A 6,000-nucleotide genomic window follows, 5' to 3' on the forward strand; every position below is an offset into this window, starting at 1 on the left:
CCGTGCTGATTGTGAAAAAGCGTTGAATTTATTTTCTGATTAATGAAATTTCCTAGGCTTTAAAAACTGCGTTCGTCGGACCTAGGATGAATCAACATGATCATGTTATTTCGTTCGATTAAGATTAAATACGTATACGTATGTTATACGTTTAAAAATATATTCTGGCGACTTGCCGTATTTCACAAGCCGCTTTTTATTTTCACACCCGTTTTGTCATGCAGAAATCGTTTCATGCTGTCAGGTATTTGAAGCAAAGCAAGATCTCGTGTTTCGTGTGCTTTTTGTATATAAATTTGCAAAATTTGTGTAGCTTTGGTTAAAATTAAAACACCGTGTTTGAGTAAGAAATAGGATTTGTAGGCTTTGGAAACTCGGAAAGATTTGAGTATCGCTTCTCGGCCTTTTGGCTAAGATCAAAGTGTAGTATCTGTTCTTATCAGCTTAATATCTGATACGTACCCCATGTGGGTACTTCGATATTAAACTGATTTTTGCAACTAGGTGAGATGTTAGGTGCTTGCACCGCTCTTGCCACGAGTTGGCCTGGTATTGCAGTACCTCCAGGATCGGCTCACTCCCCCTGTTTGGGGAGAAAATTAAAATAGAAAAATAGCTTTCCCTTCAATAGCCTGCGAAACAGCCCCAGTAAAATATTCTCTAATGCTTTTCACTGAGCACTACATGTGTACTTTTTCTATATATCTTTCTTATTTAAGGAGTTTGCGTAAATTGTATAGTTTTACTCATTGTTGTAAATCATTCTACTTCTCGTGCATGTAAAATAAGTTGCATTTTCTTTTTTTTCTTTTTTATGTCTGTTCTCTAAAAAGTTCTTTTCTTTTCTTGTAATGTAATATTTTTGTTGTCGCTTGCTTGTATTTATAACAGCACATGTCAGTGTATTAATGTATTCTCGTTCCTAAAAAGAAACTCTATAAATTTTTAGCGTTACGGAAAAACGCGGGGAAAAGAATTACGTCCCCTTCTACTGTTTCAATCATCGTTAATAGCGACGTCGCCTCAGAACGAGGGCAAACGATGGAAACTGCAGTCGGCCGGTAAGTTTTTTCCTCCTTCTGAAATTTATTTAAAAATTGCTGTACCGGTCAATTCCTTTAAAAAATAGAACAGGTGAACTGTTTATGTTTGTGTTAACTAAACGAGACAGTGAAAAGTCCGTGCTGATTGTGAAAAAGCGTTGAATTTATTTTCTGATTAATGAAATTTCCTAGGCTTTAAAAACTGCGTTCGTCGGACCTAGGATGAATCAACATGATCATGTTATTTCGTTCGATTAAGATTAAATACGTATACGTATGTTATACGTTTAAAAATATATTCTGGCGACTTGCCGTATTTCACAAGCCGCTTTTTATTTTCACACCCGTTTTGTCATGCAGAAATCGTTTCATGCTGTCAGGTATTTGAAGCAAAGCAAGATCTCGTGTTTCGTGTGCTTTTTGTATATAAATTTGCAAAATTTGTGTAGCTTTGGTTAAAATTAAAACACCGTGTTTGAGTAAGAAATAGGATTTGTAGGCTTTGGAAACTCGGAAAGATTTGAGTATCGCTTCTCGGCCTTTTGGCTAAGATCAAAGTGTAGTATCTGTTCTTATCAGCTTAATATCTGATACGTACCCCATGTGGGTACTTCGATATTAAACTGATTTTTGCAACTAGGTGAGATGTTAGGTGCTTGCACCGCTCTTGCCACGAGTTGGCCTGGTATTGCAGTACCTCCAGGATCGGCTCACTCCCCCTGTTTGGGGAGAAAATTAAAATAGAAAAATAGCTTTCCCTTCAATAGCCTGCGAAACAGCCCCAGTAAAATATTCTCTAATGCTTTTCACTGAGCACTACATGTGTACTTTTTCTATATATCTTTCTTATTTAAGGAGTTTGCGTAAATTGTATAGTTTTACTCATTGTTGTAAATCATTCTACTTCTCGTGCATGTAAAATAAGTTGCATTTTCTTTTTTTTCTTTTTTATGTCTGTTCTCTAAAAAGTTCTTTTCTTTTCTTGTAATGTAATATTTTTGTTGTCGCTTGCTTGTATTTATAACAGCACATGTCAGTGTATTAATGTATTCTCGTTCCTAAAAAGAAACTCTATAAATTTTTAGCGTTACGGAAAAACGCGGGGAAAAGAATTACGTCCCCTTCTACTGTTTCAATCATCGTTAATAGCGACGTCGCCTCAGAACGAGGGCAAACGATGGAAACTGCAGTCGGCCGGTAAGTTTTTTCCTCCTTCTGAAATTTATTTAAAAATTGCTGTACCGGTCAATTCCTTTAAAAAATAGAACAGGTGAACTGTTTATGTTTGTGTTAACTAAACGAGACAGTGAAAAGTCCGTGCTGATTGTGAAAAAGCGTTGAATTTATTTTCTGATTAATGAAATTTCCTAGGCTTTAAAAACTGCGTTCGTCGGACCTAGGATGAATCAACATGATCATGTTATTTCGTTCGATTAAGATTAAATACGTATACGTATGTTATACGTTTAAAAATATATTCTGGCGACTTGCCGTATTTCACAAGCCGCTTTTTATTTTCACACCCGTTTTGTCATGCAGAAATCGTTTCATGCTGTCAGGTATTTGAAGCAAAGCAAGATCTCGTGTTTCGTGTGCTTTTTGTATATAAATTTGCAAAATTTGTGTAGCTTTGGTTAAAATTAAAACACCGTGTTTGAGTAAGAAATAGGATTTGTAGGCTTTGGAAACTCGGAAAGATTTGAGTATCGCTTCTCGGCCTTTTGGCTAAGATCAAAGTGTAGTATCTGTTCTTATCAGCTTAATATCTGATACGTACCCCATGTGGGTACTTCGATATTAAACTGATTTTTGCAACTAGGTGAGATGTTAGGTGCTTGCACCGCTCTTGCCACGAGTTGGCCTGGTATTGCAGTACCTCCAGGATCGGCTCACTCCCCCTGTTTGGGGAGAAAATTAAAATAGAAAAATAGCTTTCCCTTCAATAGCCTGCGAAACAGCCCCAGTAAAATATTCTCTAATGCTTTTCACTGAGCACTACATGTGTACTTTTTCTATATATCTTTCTTATTTAAGGAGTTTGCGTAAATTGTATAGTTTTACTCATTGTTGTAAATCATTCTACTTCTCGTGCATGTAAAATAAGTTGCATTTTCTTTTTTTTCTTTTTTATGTCTGTTCTCTAAAAAGTTCTTTTCTTTTCTTGTAATGTAATATTTTTGTTGTCGCTTGCTTGTATTTATAACAGCACATGTCAGTGTATTAATGTATTCTCGTTCCTAAAAGAAACTCTATAAATTTTTAGCGTTACGGAAAAACGCGGGGAAAAGAATTACGTCCCCTTCTACTGTTTCAATCATCGTTAATAGCGACGTCGCCTCAGAACGAGGGCAAACGATGGAAACTGCAGTCGGCCGGTAAGTTTTTTCCTCCTTCTGAAATTTATTTAAAAATTGCTGTACCGGTCAATTCCTTTAAAAAATAGAACAGGTGAACTGTTTATGTTTGTGTTAACTAAACGAGACAGTGAAAAGTCCGTGCTGATTGTGAAAAAGCGTTGAATTTATTTTCTGATTAATGAAATTTCCTAGGCTTTAAAAACTGCGTTCGTCGGACCTAGGATGAATCAACATGATCATGTTATTTCGTTCGATTAAGATTAAATACGTATACGTATGTTATACGTTTAAAAATATATTCTGGCGACTTGCCGTATTTCACAAGCCGCTTTTTATTTTCACACCCGTTTTGTCATGCAGAAATCGTTTCATGCTGTCAGGTATTTGAAGCAAAGCAAGATCTCGTGTTTCGTGTGCTTTTTGTATATAAATTTGCAAAATTTGTGTAGCTTTGGTTAAAATTAAAACACCGTGTTTGAGTAAGAAATAGGATTTGTAGGCTTTGGAAACTCGGAAAGATTTGAGTATCGCTTCTCGGCCTTTTGGCTAAGATCAAAGTGTAGTATCTGTTCTTATCAGCTTAATATCTGATACGTACCCCATGTGGGTACTTCGATATTAAACTGATTTTTGCAACTAGGTGAGATGTTAGGTGCTTGCACCGCTCTTGCCACGAGTTGGCCTGGTATTGCAGTACCTCCAGGATCGGCTCACTCCCCCTGTTTGGGGAGAAAATTAAAATAGAAAAATAGCTTTCCCTTCAATAGCCTGCGAAACAGCCCCAGTAAAATATTCTCTAATGCTTTTCACTGAGCACTACATGTGTACTTTTTCTATATATCTTTCTTATTTAAGGAGTTTGCGTAAATTGTATAGTTTTACTCATTGTTGTAAATCATTCTACTTCTCGTGCATGTAAAATAAGTTGCATTTTCTTTTTTTTCTTTTTTATGTCTGTTCTCTAAAAAGTTCTTTTCTTTTCTTGTAATGTAATATTTTTGTTGTCGCTTGCTTGTATTTATAACAGCACATGTCAGTGTATTAATGTATTCTCGTTCCTAAAAAGAAACTCTATAAATTTTTAGCGTTACGGAAAAAACGCGGGGAAAAGAATTACGTCCCCTTCTACTGTTTCAATCATCGTTAATAGCGACGTCGCCTCAGAACGAGGGCAAACGATGGAAACTGCAGTCGGCCGGTAAGTTTTTTCCTCCTTCTGAAATTTATTTAAAAATTGCTGTACCGGTCAATTCCTTTAAAAAATAGAACAGGTGAACTGTTTATGTTTGTGTTAACTAAACGAGACAGTGAAAAGTCCGTGCTGATTGTGAAAAAGCGTTGAATTTATTTTCTGATTAATGAAATTTCCTAGGCTTTAAAAACTGCGTTCGTCGGACCTAGGATGAATCAACATGATCATGTTATTTCGTTCGATTAAGATTAAATACGTATACGTATGTTATACGTTTTAAAAATATATTCTGGCGACTTGCCGTATTTCACAAGCCGCTTTTTATTTTCACACCCGTTTTGTCATGCAGAAATCGTTTCATGCTGTCAGGTATTTGAAGCAAAGCAAGATCTCGTGTTTCGTGTGCTTTTTGTATATAAATTTGCAAAATTTGTGTAGCTTTGGTTAAAATTAAAACACCGTGTTTGAGTAAGAAATAGGATTTGTAGGCTTTGGAAACTCGGAAAGATTTGAGTATCGCTTCTCGGCCTTTTGGCTAAGATCAAAGTGTAGTATCTGTTCTTATCAGCTTAATATCTGATACGTACCCCATGTGGGTACTTCGATATTAAACTGATTTTTGCAACTAGGTGAGATGTTAGGTGCTTGCACCGCTCTTGCCACGAGTTGGCCTGGTATTGCAGTACCTCCAGGATCGGCTCACTCCCCCTGTTTGGGGAGAAAATTAAAATAGAAAAATAGCTTTCCCTTCAATAGCCTGCGAAACAGCCCCAGTAAAATATTCTCTAATGCTTTTCACTGAGCACTACATGTGTACTTTTTCTATATATCTTTCTTATTTAAGGAGTTTGCGTAAATTGTATAGTTTTACTCATTGTTGTAAATCATTCTACTTCTCGTGCATGTAAAATAAGTTGCATTTTCTTTTTTTTCTTTTTTATGTCTGTTCTCTAAAAAGTTCTTTTCTTTTCTTGTAATGTAATATTTTTGTTGTCGCTTGCTTGTATTTATAACAGCACATGTCAGTGTATTAATGTATTCTCGTTCCTAAAAAGAAACTCTATAAATTTTTAGCGTTACGGAAAAACGCGGGGAAAAGAATTACGTCCCCTTCTACTGTTTCAATCATCGTTAATAGCGACGTCGCCTCAGAACGAGGGCAAACGATGGAAACTGCAGTCGGCCGGTAAGTTTTTTCCTCCTTCTGAAATTTATTTAAAAATTGCTGTACCGGTCAATTCCTTTAAAAAATAGAACAGGTGAACTGTTTATGTTTGTGTTAACTAAACGAGACAGTGAAAAGTCCGTGCTGATTGTGAAAAAGCGTTGAATTTATTTTCTGATTAATGAAATTTCCTAGGCTTTAAAAACTGCGTTCGTCGGACCTAGGATGAATCAACATGATCAT

General features: G+C 36.0%; 5 non-coding genes across 5 annotated transcripts; all 5 read left to right on the forward strand.

The window, feature by feature from the left end:
- The first annotated feature begins 390 nt into the window (after positions 1-390).
- On the forward strand, positions 391-583 carry LOC139508425 (U2 spliceosomal RNA). Its single transcript, XR_011661202.1, has one exon. It is a non-coding gene; the product is annotated as a U2 spliceosomal RNA (small nuclear RNA).
- A 986-nt stretch (positions 584-1,569) lies between these two features.
- LOC139508426 (U2 spliceosomal RNA) lies at positions 1,570-1,762 on the forward strand. The gene has a single exon (XR_011661203.1). It is a non-coding gene; the product is annotated as a U2 spliceosomal RNA (small nuclear RNA).
- Positions 1,763-2,748: 986 nt separating this feature from the next.
- On the forward strand, positions 2,749-2,941 carry LOC139508427 (U2 spliceosomal RNA). The gene has a single exon (XR_011661204.1). It is a non-coding gene; the product is annotated as a U2 spliceosomal RNA (small nuclear RNA).
- A 985-nt stretch (positions 2,942-3,926) lies between these two features.
- Positions 3,927-4,119, forward strand: LOC139508429 (U2 spliceosomal RNA). The gene has a single exon (XR_011661205.1). It is a non-coding gene; the product is annotated as a U2 spliceosomal RNA (small nuclear RNA).
- Positions 4,120-5,107: 988 nt separating this feature from the next.
- Positions 5,108-5,300, forward strand: LOC139508431 (U2 spliceosomal RNA). Its single transcript, XR_011661207.1, has one exon. It is a non-coding gene; the product is annotated as a U2 spliceosomal RNA (small nuclear RNA).
- The last annotated feature ends 700 nt before the right edge of the window (positions 5,301-6,000 follow it).

The sequence above is a fragment of the Mytilus edulis genome, unplaced genomic scaffold, assembly GCF_963676685.1.
Source record: "Mytilus edulis unplaced genomic scaffold, xbMytEdul2.2 SCAFFOLD_307, whole genome shotgun sequence".
Lineage (NCBI taxonomy): Eukaryota > Metazoa > Mollusca > Bivalvia > Mytilida > Mytilidae > Mytilus > Mytilus edulis.